Below are 16,536 nucleotides of genomic sequence, written 5' to 3'. Positions count from 1 at the left end.
AAATACACTTGAGAAAAATTTCAGATGACACACTCCGAAGCAAACTGATCGAATTACCGCAGCGTAGGAAAGTAATTCTGAAAACGACGTGGCGGAAATTCTCACCAACGGCTGCATATTACAAGCTTGCTGGTGTTTTATCACACCGCTTTGAACGTGGTTGAATTAAATACTTCTGCAGGAATTTAGCGTATTAAAGAAAGAGTAAAAGGTTGGTAAAGGGAAAATTTCATTATAATTAAAAGAAAAGTGCAGACGCGTTATCTGAAAATGCTCGTACAAAGAGAACAGACGACGACATTACGATAATAAGAGTCCGATGTTATGCTGTCGGAGAGAATCGGTAGTCACGCGCAACGTGCGTTAAAATTTGTCAAATAATATGCGTGTCTGATGGCATAAGGTCGTAACCACCAAAAAAAAAGATCAAAACAGAAAGCCTTAACCGTAATTTTTTTTTCCTCTAACAATCAGTGAAGCGCATAGATAAATCGAAATCTGCAAATATACAGAAATGTTAAAATAAAATTTTCGAAGATATAAACGAAAGGTCGTAACCGTCGATTATTATTTTTTTTTTCCAAACGCCTTAAAGATTACTAAAACGCATAAAAAATTGAAACTAACAAAGTTATATAGTGGCGATATCTATTTTCTGAACGTTGATAATCCAAATCGTTAATTATCGGAACGATAGGAATAACAATAATAATTTCTTGGTGGTTAGACCCTTATGCAATTACCACGGTAGATAATGTTTTCATTTTTCATCACAACCAAAAGGTCGTATCTACAGCACATACGACCTTTTACCATTAGCCTATGAATTTATACTTGAGTCCAGAAGAGAAGTGGAAAAAAAAAATTGTTCATTATAATCTACCAGTACATACGACCTTTCGTTCTCAATTGAACCGATATTCAATTTCAACGTTCCTGATCATATTTTCACGTTCAAAGCCTAGATGCGATAAAAAAAAAAAAATACACGCCCTCTTGTCTTTTTCAATTCAAATCGTAGAATGGCGCTTACGACATTATGCCATTAGACAGGCGACACTATAGACGTTTTAAGGAGAATGCGAAGGACAGAGAAGCGCTGGTAATGTCGCCAAACACGAGATGCATTTGCGAGATGTTGGAACACGAGCAACAACTGCGCAGCGGGTATTGTTATCAGCAGTTTCATTGTCTTTGGTCGTACGCAGTCAGCCGGGAGTTGAACCCCCTTTCGAACAATGCTATCCTACGACAACGCCGGTATTACAGAGTGCATAACTTCGTAGGTGTCCATGGTGTTACCTATAGTGGAAGAGACGATAATTGCACAGCCTGCCTGCAAGCGGCGGAAGGCCTGACGACCACCTATGAGCCGAGGTGGAGCTTAATTAAGGGCCGAGTGGGAGGGAGGGAGGGAAGGTATAATAAGGAGATGCGTTCGCTGCCTGCCGATTACCCCGAGGAGAGTTTGACGGTAATTAATAACTTCCTTCCGCTCGTTCTTCGTTAAAAGGATTATACATACAGGTGCGAAGTGGTCGACACGGAATACAAAAAAAAAAATATCCCAAAATGTTAGATTTTTATTTTATTATAAAAAATTATTTCTTATGCCTCGACCATTCTGTGTCATTTAATTTGTAATTTTTATATTTCCGTCATTCGATAATATGACTGAGAACTTGGGACGTAAACGCAAAGGTTGAAGCGAACCTTCGCGCGTAACAGCGTTTATTCGTATGTGACGACTCTCTCCGGACGTGGTGATATTATGAAATGAGGAAAAGACTTTACATCGATAAAAAAAATTATCAACACGGTTTAGATTCTTTTTTTCTGACGTGCACACTTTGCCCCGGTCTCTTCTACCTTCGCGTACCTTAAGTCAGTCGGCGTTCAACTTACAATTAGCGACTACTCGTTTATTTTTTTCCCATACTAACATTTGAGGATTTCAATATCAGACGATATTGAAGGTATTGTAATTCCACGGTTGCAAAAGAATTAACCGAATCCACACGGTTGTTCGAAACACAGTCCGATGCAACGATATTCAACAAGGAGGGGAAAAGATTCGCGGGAAATTGAAAATGGGGAGAATCAGTTCGAGTGCGAAACGCCTTGATGTAATCGAGAATCGATTAAACACACGATATTCACAGGATTCTTTAATACTGCCGGAATTATTATTTTTCTCGAAGGTGGGCAAGTATCGTTGTATTATCCAACCAATATTCTATAGATATAGCAGAAATCGTTTGGATGAAAAATATTGACGGAAAAGTTTCTTTTTCCTTTCCATTCTATATCTTCTACTTGTTCTTCTTTTTATAGGTGGCCAAATTAAAAGGAAGTCGGTATAACAGCGTCTAGACTTTGTAGAAGAATCATCTTCGACGAAAGGGCATGGAAAATTGCCGAGGTTCGTTATACCGAGCAGGGTACAAAGAGTATACAATGGAGTATAGGATGTATATATATATCTATATATATATGTGTGTGTGTGTGTATATATATACACACATATATATACGATATTCCGGATATTTGAAAGTTTTTTCTCCTCTCTTTACGCTTAATTTCTTTTTTTTTCATTCTTTTTTCATTTTTATCCAACTTTCTGAAAAGTCTACCTAACAACCCGAGGCGAATATTGCACCCAGCGGAAATTCAGCTGATGAGCTCGAAAGCCGTCGAGCTAAGAAGCTAAAACTTGAAGGCTTTAATTTTTTAATACTCTTATACTCGGATAGAGATTTTTCTCGCCCCCCCCCCCCCCCCCCCCCCCCGCCCATCCAATTTTCAACGATCCCGCGATACAACGCCGCCGAATTACCAAAAGGGTTAAATTAACCCTGGAGTGCGTTAAGTTTTGGCGGGAGAGAAAAAAAAAAGGGTACATAATTTCCATTGAAAATTGCGCAGCCTCCGAATTCCGTCCCAAATTTACGCGGAGTAGGCGGTTTGATCTTGACCGGATTGTTACGAAATTTGGCAAACTCGGAACTCCGGCGTTTTCGAGATTGGTCAGTTATATGCGTGAAAAATTGACAAAAGAGAAGGATGGCCTTCGTTTTCAAGAGTCAAATGTTCGCGGCGTTGACACGAGAAGAAACTGGATCCTGCAAGTCGCGATTCCGAGTATCTTTTATACCTCAGAGAACCAACAACGCGGGGGGAGGGAGGGGGGGACATTTTTCTTCAACAAAAGAGTATAAAACCAGAATATAGTAGCTAGTACTACGCGCTGTGGAGTTCCTCTTAGCTAAGAGAAGAGAGAGGAGAGTGGAGAGAGGAGAGAGGAGAGAGGAGAGAGGAGAGAGAGTAGTTTACACGGAAGAAGAAGAAGACAGGATGCGACGACCCTTTGTGACGACGTCAAGAGCAACAAAGCTTGACAGACCGGATTTTAATTCCCAAGTAAACCTTGGCTCGGGGATTTTATCTCATCGTAAAAGCGGAAGTTGCACACTTCCAGTAGCGCAATGTATACGTACAAGCTACGAGACTCACCGATGGGACGCGTACGCGATGTGAATGGGGGGAAAAAAAAAAAAAAAATCAAAAAACAGTCGATCATTCAAAACTCCGTTATACGAAAAATCACAAGTTTTATCCGAGGTCTTCTTTTTCTGTAAATTGGCAAACGTGAGGAAACTGTCGATCGAAATGGTTGAATCGCATCGCATCGTCTCCTCACGGTGTCGTCGAAAAAGAGAGACGTTAAAGTCTTTCTTCAATCTTTCAATGCGCTTTGGAGCTTATACACGGATATACGGATCCGTCTGTCGCGAAAGTCGATATGCCTTCACGTTCGCGTAAAACTTGTTGCGTACGTGCGCCGTATGGATAAAATCATACATTCATTCCCCCCTCTCCCATGCAACCATTATATTTTATCTGTGTCATATTTATATTTTAATTCCGCACCATATATTTGATACACATGGGTAAGTGGTATTAGTGTTTTGTCTATATTATTCGAAAAATCCTTTTAAATATTGAATTTTGTTACGCGGTAGCTGTAATGCATACGTAAATATGATATAAATGTATTATAAATTACACGTCGTATCGGAAGGCGGTGGAGGATCAAGATTTGTGCGGGTAAATGTGGTTTGTAATCCGAGTTACATGAGCTACGAATTCTCACGTTTGACAATCATGGTACAACTCAATTTTTGTTCTGAAAATAGTATAAATGTCGGATCATCCCGCATTACGCGGATATACACACATGTAATACAAGAATCAAAATTCCATGCTAACTGGATTAACAACGTCCAACTTTGTTCATTTTGGATTTGACATTTGATGATTTTTTAACCCCTAAATAACCATCGTTACTCAAACTTGAATTGCATTAATTTTTTCAGATTATTTTTCCCAAGTGTTTATACTCCAATCCCACTTACGATTTCTTGATTTTAAACTCAAACAGAAAATGTATATATATATATAATACTTTCGGCACTAAAAAAAAAATCAACCGACAATTTTTCCAAGCCATTTTAGTAAAACATAAGTGATGTGAAATTTGTTTTCCACAATTTAATAGTCCGAATTTGAAAAATTGAATCAGATGGGACAAAAACGAAGGTTCAAGATGCGCGATATTATTGGCGCAGGATCGGACTCAATTGAGCTGAGATAAAACTTGCCTCAAAGCCTCATCGTATTACTAGAAATTTATATCAATTATTTTCTTACGGATTCGAGGAGAGAAAAAATCGAAACTCGATTGGTTTATTAAAAAAGGACGACGCAACGTCGAGTCGACCGAGGGAATCAGGAAACGAGATCCCCTTTGCAAGGAACCGCGACTTCTTCTTCTCGCCCCGCCCTTCCGCCGCGCAAATACAGACATATATATATGCACGTATGCATATGCATGCAGGCAGTGGTTCTCAACTGCAGGGAGACCTCGAATCCGCGAGAAGACTGACAATGAGCGTATCTGTAAGACAACGCTGCAGGTATAAAGAGAAACTTGACTCGATTAAATTTCGCGAAATAGACAGAAATTATAAACGGGCTAAATAAGGCGGAAATTAAAATCCGCCTTAATTAATTCGCTTCTCAAGGATCCTTGCGGAGAAATTTGCAAACTGCAGCACGCTTCGCGACACGACCAACGGAAAAAAAGATATTCGGAAAATCATTGATAAATTATTCTTTATAATTATACGTTTAATATACTTTGTTACAGAAGTTCCGCCGCGTTAGCATTCTGCAGAAAATTAATCTTCGTCGCAAGTTTACACGATTTATTAAATAGTAATATCTATTATAATACGGAGAAAGTTGATTAAAGTTGTTGAATGTTGTCGAAGGTTGATCGACGGTGCAATTTGGAATATATATTTTTGTAATAAAAGCAACGCACGAATTGCGGTAAGGCGTATAAATTCAATGATGCTTTGCTGAGTAAATTCCAAAGTTCCGTTTTATCGGTGTAATATAAACCCAAATTAATGTAACTAGCAGTGCAAAGTGAAGAATGAGAAATAAAAAGCTTTGATGTAAAACGTTCCAATAATTCATAATTGTGATAAATTCTCGCAGAGCAGTGAGACTGAACAAAATTTTACTCCTGCGCATTATCCACGCATTTGTTAAATATAAATATGTTAAATAGGAAGTAAAAAAAAATGATGTGGCTAAGAGAAAAAAAAAATTCCTCATCTTATGCGAATTTGTAACGATAACACTGTTGACTGGATTGAAAAAGCGTATCTGCATGTATATATGTGTGCAAATATAAGGTATGCAATAGTTACCGAAGTAAGGATTGTTAAATTATTCCTGACTTTGTGCCTTGAAGAGTGTTTTGTTCGTATCTTTCCTCTTTCTTTTTCTTCTTCTTCATCTGTTGAGAGGGGATACAGCTTGGACGGTCTAAAATCACACTTGGAGTAGAACATTTTCCAATTAGGCACATATAAGTAACAAACGACTCCGAACTCGAGGGATTTTGTGGTGACGTTTCCTGACATCACTGACCAACTTATAACAGATAGAAGAAAAATTTTCAGTTAAAAACATGTTTACGGGTTCAAGTTCGTAACGCAAATGTTAAAAAAAAAAAAAAACTTCAAATATTTACGATTATCAATGAGATTTCGTTTATCGACCAAAAAAAAATATCTAAAACAATTTGTATAAAACAATTTTGGAACTAAAATTCTAAAATTTAGCCAGAAGCTCAAATCGACAAAGAAATTTCATACATCGTGTGAAAATTTCAAGTCGATCGTATAAAAATTGACGGAGGAATCTGCGCTACTGGATTGAAAACGTGCGTTCGTTCGCTACTTAAATGCGATGAAAAACTTCCGAAACGTTCTTGAAAACTATAAATAATAAACCCTTCAAACTCACAATGCTCCAAGTGTTTTCATTAAAAACAAAAGGAGCAAAAATCAAAGTAGGTATGATTTTAGACCGTCCAAAAAAGTTGTACCCCCGCCCTCAAGGTTCATATTTCACCGTGTGTCGGAAAGCTGAATATTTTACAATTAATATCATTACAAACTGCAGACAAATAAAATGCGCCATAACGTCTGGCGCTGTGAAAACGAGGGAAGGAAACGTGAAAAGATCCGAATCCCTGTGCAGCTACAGAGCAGCCAGAAGCCTTTGGTGCAAAGTGGCCTCGAGGGACCGCGCGCGAGTCTTGAGGACCGTGAAGAGAATTTCAGATACGCGTTTCTAGCCACCCCCAATGCCCCTCGAAATCCCAAGCAAGGGCTGCTGCACAATCCACACTATATTCGAGCAGCAGGCCGGCGTTTGTATACGTATAGAAACGCGATGCTCCCCCTCTGCAACCACCCACACACAGAGTAATTATTGCAGTTATGTATGCACATACACGTATATCGTATGCGTAGGTACACACGCCATCTATGCGCACGCAAACCGAGCGACCCCTAAAATATAAGATTTTTCCGAGGCACCGCGCATGCCTGTTTATGATGGTTCGCGAAAAGTGTGCGGAATATTATAGGTACACTGAAAGAAATTTTAGTTCCCGTTACCGCTCGGTCCTTGATTATTTTCGTTTTTTACCACAATCGAAAAATATAGTTCTAGGTAGAAAATGAAAACTAGTTTTCTAGCTGTTACCGGAAAGTCTACTATCCGTTGCTATTCTCTCTCGTTACGATCACTGTTGCTAAATTTTCTTGTAACTGTTGCGAAAATTTAATGCTCGTGCGGCAATAAATTGACGTTAAAGCCTTGTTTAACTAAAAAAGTAGGGTAAGCCTCGCAAACTGATTTTGCGTTGCAATAACCAAAAAAGGATGGACAATAGCGCAAAATGGTTAGGCGTATCTCGTTTTTCGTTATTCCAACAATATTCAAACAGTTTTTTTAACGATACCTATTTTAATCAATTTTTCTAGTTACTGTGACAAATGAAATTTTTCTCAGTGTATGCATAAGGTGTATAAGTATAGGGTGTGAAAGGGGAGAAGAAAACGTACGCGCGGTATGACACACCAAGTTGAACGTCGTACGTAGACCGTTCCGGAAATATGGCGTGGAAAATTGAAAAAAAAAAAAAAAAATATAACATTCAAGTGGGTATGTACTACATAAAATAAGGCACGTGGTACGTGGTACACGGATCGTTGTATATAATAATATTCGTAAGCGTCTCTATTACAGATAGTACACACACACACGCACACGCACATATATATATATACATAAATATATCTATCATATATTGATACGTTTATGCATAGGCGAGAAATATTCCGTTCCTTACTCTGTTTTACCATATACATCGTAGATGTATCTGTTTTGACAGTATTGTACTTTTTCTCTACGCCTCTCAATTGACGGTACAACAAGTGAAAGTGATCGAATTGAATAACATAATATCACGCACCAGTTTTCACCAAGGTACGATTATACTGCGGTATCCGATCATCTGCAACAAAAAAAAAGAGAAATATAAATATGAAGTATACATAGATTCGGTATAAATATAACGTAACAATATATTCGTTGTAAAATGGGTATCATGATATTTCGAACGAGCATCGATTATCATTGTTACGCACCTATACAAGTATGCGTACGAAAAAGTGGCTCACAATCAGAATGGAAATAAAACGTGCGAAGTTGGATAATTCAAAACATATTTTATTCCCATCGCGTAATACACGGAGAGAAAAATTTGAAAAAAATTACCCTGCTGTTACTATAATCGTGATGTAAAAGACACCTAACGCAGTTTTTACCGTGCTGCATCAGAAAAATGCGTCGTCACATTTTAAATTTTGTGCCGCCGAAATACATAGTTTCTAAGCAAGGTAGTAATTTTTTTTTCATAAAAACCCATAATTTTTGTAACACGCATCAATAAAAACCGCATTAGGTGTCTTTTGCATCACGATTACAGTAACAGCAGGGTAATTTTTCTCAGATTTTTCTCTCCGTGTATACGAATAAAAGGTATCCAGTTTCATTGAATACGAAAAGAGAAAACTCCTCCTTTACTTTCTTGCCTGCGCGCAGTTAGAGATGCAGATGCAGACGCGAACTCGTGTCGTCGTCCGAGATTTTACGTATATAATCCTCGTATGCGCAAGGTTTATAGTACACGAGGTACGTGGTAGGCGTTGTTCGCTTTATAATTACATTTCCTTCGTGGCCTTGCCGGCAAAAATCCCCGTCGGTTTGCAACACGAGCAAAAAAACTCCAACCAACCAAGTAGACTGCACACGTGTATACCATCTCAGCTCCGACTCCTGGGATTTTTATCATCATTCGATGCAGTTTTTTCCCCACCCCCCCAACTTGGATCTCTCCGCGGTCCGCAACCGGATTTTCAGCTCAGCTGCAGCCGAGAAGAGAATATCTCGAAAGCAGAGGCGTACGTAATCAAAGTTGAACGTTATTTCATAAAATGAATAGCCAAGGAGAAAAAAAAAAAAAAAAAAAACAAAAAGCCGACCAAACAGTCTTTACAAATGATTCTAGACGTCCGCATTCCGGTTATCAAGCGATAAATAAAGGTCGCAAAAATTTCTAAATTCCAATTTTTTTCACACCAAAAAATATCTCTTTTACACATCGAGAAAAATTTGCCGGAGTATCAGCGGCGAGAAGATCGTCGTATAATAAATTCATCTTCGATCCCCGTAAGCGCACGGTACCGATAGATCTTTGAGTATTACGTTACCCCCGAGGAAAATGATAGTTCGAAAGCAGAAATTTGCTGACCCTGTTTTGTGACCCGCTATAGATTTGCGGCACGTTTTCGATTCCTTTCTTATTTTTTCATACGCGTACAGTTTATTATTTTCAGCATATTATTAATTCACCTTAATTGACCGAAGTATATAATAAACGACTTAGCGGTATGATACGAAGAAAAACAATTTTCCAAATTGTTTATCGACATCGAAACGATATTTCGTAAAGACTTGAAATCGCGTGAATAGGATTGGCAGATTTCGTATAGGCGTGTGGTAAAGGTACACGTGAGAAAGAAAAAAGAAGCAAGAAAAAAATGTTACACGAAGAAGGACACGCCCTTACCGAAGTAAGCCGATTATGCAGCAAGGGTTCGGCATGCGTTTGGCACAACGGACTCGACGGAGGGAATTTGGCGAGACCGCGAGGGTAGGTAGGTACATCAATTACCCTAAAACCTCCATCAAGGGGTCCGAGGTATGTCGTTTGCGGCTGCGTAAGTACTTTATTCGCAAATATCTCCGGATGAGGTGAAACTCTTTGCGGTTTATTTCGGTTCACCGTTCAAGAATCGTCAATCCCCGCCAAAGTTTCATATATACGTACAGGTATGCGATACGCGTGAGAAATTAATCCCGTTACGTAAAGTTGAATAAAAAGAAACTCAAAACCCCTTTCAAAAAAAAAAACAAATGAATATATATTGACAATTGAATTATTAGTACGATATGAAATTAAAACTTGAATCATAATTGATTTGAATTTTATTATTTATCTTAGGTACCCGTCAGTCGTAGACCGAGGTGAGAAGTAATTAAGATAATATACAGTTCAACGGTTAAAATAGTTCGACGATGAAAAAGCTCCAATCACACAGTTGCTCTGTTAATTTTCCACATTCGCGATATTTTATTCCACCGCATTAAAGATACGTTCTTTTCAAAATTTCGTATCATTTAACGCATCGTCGCACACATTTCACCGGCATTGCACAAACATGAATTAACCGCGATGATAATATTCCAACAACCTAAAAACACTAGAAAAATAATTAAACCAATGTTTTTTTGTCAAAATATGAGCCACGTGAGAAAGAAAAAGAATATTCTCAAGTATCGTAATGGAACAACATAAACGCATACGTCGTAAATAAATTATTACATAAATCTTTTGCCAAACGACACATTAATCAAAACCGTACGTAATGCTGTAATTCTTTTATAAAATATTTCTATCGCGTGTCAAATTACACTTTTTACACACAATTGAGAACAGATTGAAGCAACTGTGGTCCGGTTACGAGTCGCAGTTAGAAGGACAGGTCCCAAATTCACCTCACGTCCCTCTCGTTCCTCCCCGAATACGTTATACGTATACATGATATCCGAGTGTTCGCGGTATTACGAATACATTATGTAAAATCCAACATATACGTGAAATATTGACACACACACACGCACGGACTGCGACTGCAACGAACGCACCGCAATTATATCAAAGGAATACTTTATATATCAGTTTCCTCTCTCTACAGCGAGTATGATGAGGATACACAGTAAGGGATATTGTGTATACACAATTCCACATATAATACACCTCCCACATGTATGCACACCAGCTGCACGGACGCACTTTATGCCTTCGTGCCTTGGTCCGCGTATAAAGTCTCAGACATCCGGTACAATACCCTCTCTCTAAGGTTGTGATAGCTGCCGCTAGTTCCTTGCATTGTTCCAAGGTTCGTTTTACACCGCGTTAAACGCAAGAGAGTACACGGACACGTTTGTAACGTCTCTCGTGCCACTCGTTTCTCTACCTTTCTAATACCAAGCGTCTCATTTCCTCGTTTCATCGGCGATCCGTTGAACGTGCGTACATACACGCGTCTTTGCACGTCTCTCAGCTTCGTTCGACGGGCAACATTTTTTTTTTTAATTTTTAGTCGCTTCCATTCATCGAACAAAATGACGCAATGAACATAGATTTGAACTGTGAAAATATTAATAAGCACGCTGCAAAGTTGGGAAGAAGAAATTGCCGGATGGAAAGAGTCTTGGCAAGCTGAATTCAAGAGAGGCGAATTATTTAATGTATTTTTATATAATTCGGATTGAACCGCAGCGGTTACGCCGGGAGTAGTTTTTTCTTCCCGGTTGATCCCTTTGCCCCATGCGAAGTTACACACAGGCGTATACCATATACCTGTGCATAAATAAATACAGTCGTCAAAGCTGTAGGTCAAAAGCAATAAAACTTGGAGACGAGTCGAAGACGTTCTTTTCTATACGTGTAATATATGTATACATACAATATGTAATATGTGAAAAGTAGAAAAGCGAGCGAGAACGGAATTGGAAGAAGATGAATATATGTAGGAGAAACTCGCGATGGGGTTACTAAACATGCGCGATGTCGAGGTGGTAAAATTATATGTATATAAGTGGCAAAGTCGTCATCGTACGTGATGCCTAGCCTTAGAGCAGCACCGGCTATTCTCTAACTAAAGTAGCTCTCGTCTTGACTCGACTCGACTCGACTAATTTCATATCCCTAAGAAGGCGGTTGTCGCATGTCTGCTCTCGCTTTATAGACTCGGTACTCGCGATACGAGGAAGAGAGAACAACGACTGTCTTATACAGCGAGGGAAGAAAGCGCGAGACAGAGAAAGAGGGAAAGAGAGAGAGAGAGAGAGAGAGAATGGTACATGCCTCGCAGTGTATTAACGAGAAGCTCTGAAAGCTTTATGAACAAGCATATAATTATCCTTGAACAGGTAGAAATTATTTAAGCATAATTAGTCGCGAAGCCATGCGAGTAAGATAACCGACGAAAAGTGCTCGTGACAAGCGTGTAGGCATATCTTCCCTATGCCTAAAAGTAAAGTACATGTAACAAATACAGCGCATTCAGGATGCGGAGTTGGCGAAAAAGAAAAAAAAAAGAAAAGTACATGAATCAGCGATAAACGAATGGTCAAATACTCGTGTACACAGTAGGCAATACTTGTACGATTTGAGTAGAAACTTTAGTCATCGTATAAACAAACGGCGAAAAGAACTAAACGAATAAAATAAATACCACTTTCGGTGAGACACCTCGCATTTCAACATACGCGTAAACTTTTGTTATTTGACATTGCGGATAATTGAGATATTGAAAAATATGGCGATTTTACGGTAATAAAACAGTGAAAATCCGTCGCGTACGACAATTTATAATTAAATTATATCACACATATATATATTTTTCTTTGTTTCTCGAAAGATAGTTTCAACTATGCGATACTAGGTAAAACAATACGTGGACATGTTATATAACAACGAGCCTTGAAAATTGGCAGCATAATTAATACAAAGGATAAAACCGTAGTCAAAACTGTTGTCGCAGCAAGCAGCTCTTCTCTGTAGCTCTCACTGGTTGAACTGATTAAATTTTCAACATGTCCGACGACGCGTTGATATTCTAGTTATCTAGATAGGTACGTAGATAGGTAAACACCGTATACATACATGGTTAATAATATCTATTATAGTTACGTATAACGTTGAAGATACCGAGCAAGCAAGATTGTCGATTTATTTTTATTCACGAAGCGAGAAAGCGGCAATTTCTCCAACTCGGATAAAACCTGCTCGTTTGACAAGTAAAGGCTGCACCAGCGAATAAGCAATTTTCCAACAAACGTAGTTAAATCGTGTCAAGCGGAAGTCCGTGGCGCTTTGTAATATTCCAGCTTCGATTTTCTCCCTTCGCCTAGTTCCTCGGATTTCATTTGAAATAAATTCGATTCCAAAATCGTTCGCCGGTTTATACGATCGAAAGAAACCAACTTGTTGTTAAGAAAACGAAACATGTGTGACGTTAAAATAAAAAAGATATAAAAAATTTATACGGTTCAGTTCAGCTGTCGTACAAGTAACAAACAACTGTCACAGACTGTACCTACATTAATATTCCATCGAACGAAACAACAAGCTCTCGTATATCATATAAACGTGCATGTAACTAGCCTACCGTAGTTATAGTAAAATCCGTTGTGGCAAAGCGATAGCTGATCGAGTTGGATGTCGAAGATAAAAAAAAAAAAAAAAAGCACAGCTTTGGTCGTAAACACGAAACTTACGTGTCAAATCCTTATACCTTATACCGAATGGACGGAAGCGCGCGCAAACGTTTCATATTTAATTCATAAGCGCGGTTGGGGCATTGCTCGTATAACATTCATTCATTCGTTATAATATGCGTATACGTTCGGTTATGCAAAAAACGTTTCTTAGAATAAGAGGAAAAGAGAGAGCGAGAGAATGAAAGGGAGAGAGAGAGAGAGAGAGAGAGAGAGAGAGAGAGAGAGAGAGAGTGTCCGTGCGAGTTTCTGGAACAAGATCACATCGTCGGAAATGGCATGGATCGTACATTTGGCGCCGGAATTCCTGCGCATAGCTCTCGACAGAGATATTAAAATCGAATATCAAAGAGAAAAAAAAAAAAAAAGACGGAAATGAAAATTCCCCTCCTCACACTGTTATCAGAGAGAAATACGACTGATTCATCATCGCGTCATCGCGTTACGAGCGATCCCTACACAGTCATCGGTTTGTCGAATTCCTGAGGCGAAGTCAAACTTCAAACAATTCCACGAAAATGAAATTATACGAACGGTGCAATCATTACGTGTATTTCATACCCGGTGCTGATGCGAATCGTATTTACACGTATGCATACACACATCCATACATATATACATATACATATACATATATTATATATAGTCATTTGAATGTAAAATGGTGAAACAGATACGTTTCATTAAGGCGAACCCACCGCACCAGATAGAATTTAAATTTACACCGACGCGAAAAAGCGAGTGATTTTTTGCACAAAATTCAAATCCATGAATACGTGATGCGATAACGATATTCGTTCTGTCTGAAATCGCGTACTTGAAGTGTAACAAAAGTGCGTGATAAAAAAAAAAAAAACAATTTATTTCCGATGAAATTCTGACACGCAAATCAAGTGCAAGATTATAATCGTTTTAAGAAAATGACTAATAAATTTTCACGCCGCAGCAACAACGAATATATCATACGTATAATAATATACAATAGACTTGTTTTTTCTTTACACGCCCTGCGAAATAGGTATTCGATTGATTAGTTCACCGTACATTCAATCAATCCTAATACGCCTTAATTGCTTATAATTGCCCTTGAATATATCTAGACCACTTGCTATCTATTAGACGAAATACATGTAAATATACAATACGATGACGGCTAGACACGAGAGCAGCTGGCGAATCAGTTGCAATCGAATCATATACTTCTCGCAAAAATTAAGGGAACAACAAAATTTTCGAAATTTTTAGGTGATTTTCAACAGGCTGTATTTCAGTGAAAAATGGTCGTACAAGAAATAAAAAAACAAAGCTTTCGAAGCTTGAAGACTCTAGTTTTTGAATTTTTTGATTAAAAATTTTTCAAAGCACTATTAGCCATGCAATCCTTGGATAAAGCGCGAAGAAAAAATTTTCAAAATTTTTTACATGTTTTTTTTCGCTCTACGGGCATGGAAAAATTTTTCCGAGCTAAACTAATGCATAGGTCGCATAGCCTGCTTATTCAGCTTCAAGATGCTTTTTTTTAAACCTCGATACGACCATTTGTCTTCGAGATATCGAATTTTGAATGCCAAAGGATCCTTTTTCACTCAACTGCCGATATCTCTGGAACTACTGGTCGCACAGCAAGCCGAAGGGCAGATTCTTTTTCTGCAGAAAATTTCCTACAAAAATCTGTCAAGGTTGATGTCAAAAAAAATTTTTTTCCACCTGTAGCGTTAACGTGAAAAAAGAGCAAAAAAATGCCATTTTGCCTTTTTTTGGATAATCGACTGTATCTTCGTCAATATTGGGGGGAAAGCATAGGTTAGAAGAAAATTTTACAGCCTAATGTACCCCAAAGGTCCCTCTAAATCGGTAGATCGATCGGTTCAGCGGTTTTCCTGGACCGATTGATTGAAATTTTGAAAAAATTAAGAGAACAAGGTCCCTTAAGAAACAAAAACCTTGTTCCCTTGATTTTTTCAAAATTTCAATCAATCGGTCCAGGAAAACCGCTGAACCGATCGATCTACCGATTAAGGGGGACCTTTGGGGTACATTAGGCTGTAAAATTTTCTTCTAACCTAAGCTTTCCCCCCAATATTGACGAAGATACAGTCGATTATCCAAAAAAAGGCAAAATGGGATTTTTTTGCTGTTTTTTCACGTTAACGTTACCGGTGGAAAAAAAATTTTTTTGACATCAACCTTGACAGATTTTTGTAGGAAATTTTCTGCAGAAAAAGAAACTGCCCTTCGGCTCGCTGTGCGACCAGTAGTTCCAGAGATATCGGCAGTTAAGTGAAAAAGGATCCTTTGGCATTCAAAATTCGATATCTCGAAGACAAATGGTCGTATCGAGGTTTAAAAAAAAGCATCTTGAAGCTGAATAAACAGGCTATGCGACCTATGCATTAGTTTAGCTCGGAAAAATTTTTCCATGCCCGTAGAGCGAAAAGAAAAATGTCAAAAATTTTGAAAATTTTTTCTTCGTGCTTTATCCAAGGATTGCATGGCTAATAGTGCTTTGAAAAATTTTTAACCAATAAATTCAAAAACTAGAGTCTTCAAGCTTCAAAAGCTTGGTTTTTTTATTTCTTGTACGACCATTTTTCACTGAAATACAGCCTGTTGAAAATCACCAAAAAATTTCGAAAATTTTGTTGTTCCCTTAATTTTTGCGAGAAGTGTAGAAAAACCGGCTGGTCGAAATAAACTTAAAATAAATTGCAGAGCGTAACAACAACAACAATAGGTTTTCTTTGCATATATTTCAAGTTTATTGTAATATCGCATACAGCGTATGCATTGCTATTTAATTTTGCAAAACAAATGCTACGATATATCGGTAAATTAATTTTTATTTTTTTCAAATCTGTTCCACCCACATATCGAACAACCAAACGAATACTAAGGATAAGTGTATAATTCAGTTGAAGTAAAACGTTGTGTCAGAAGTGTGAATTATAATTTTCAACTATCGATTTTAAGTTGCGGTAATCGAGTTTTCCCTCTCCATGCCGGAACTTCGATACGAAATTCCATCGATAAACGTAATGTACAATGGCATGCGTACATGTTCTACGTAATATTATAATTATGTACAAACGAGGTACCCGACTATTTTTCAACATCACATTAATTTATAACAACGGGTTGATCGCCGTGTTTTCTTTGCCGTGCATTTCCCTTGTTTTCCTCGCTTTACCCTTCAGCATA

The 16,536-nt window shown here is 38.1% G+C and overlaps 1 protein-coding gene across 8 annotated transcripts in view; it reads right to left on the bottom strand.

The window, feature by feature from the left end:
• Nucleotides 1-16,536, bottom strand: part of LOC107223392 (ankyrin repeat domain-containing protein 50) — an 82,136-nt gene that overhangs the window by 47,078 nt on the left and 18,522 nt on the right. For 7 of the 8 annotated variants that reach the window (XM_046739225.1, XM_046739228.1, XM_046739227.1 and 4 more), the window contains exon 2: nt 7,901-7,942. The exons of the other annotated variant lie outside the window; for it this stretch is intronic. The gene's annotated coding sequence lies outside the window, so the exon portion shown is untranslated. The remainder of the gene's footprint in view (nt 1-7,900; nt 7,943-16,536) is intronic. 8 annotated transcript variants of the gene reach the window in all.

This window comes from Neodiprion lecontei, chromosome 4 (assembly GCF_021901455.1).
Source record: "Neodiprion lecontei isolate iyNeoLeco1 chromosome 4, iyNeoLeco1.1, whole genome shotgun sequence".
NCBI classification, from domain to species: domain Eukaryota; kingdom Metazoa; phylum Arthropoda; class Insecta; order Hymenoptera; family Diprionidae; genus Neodiprion; species Neodiprion lecontei.
The sequence above is the reverse complement of the archived record's forward strand: the minus strand, read 5'-3'. Positions and strand labels throughout refer to the sequence as shown.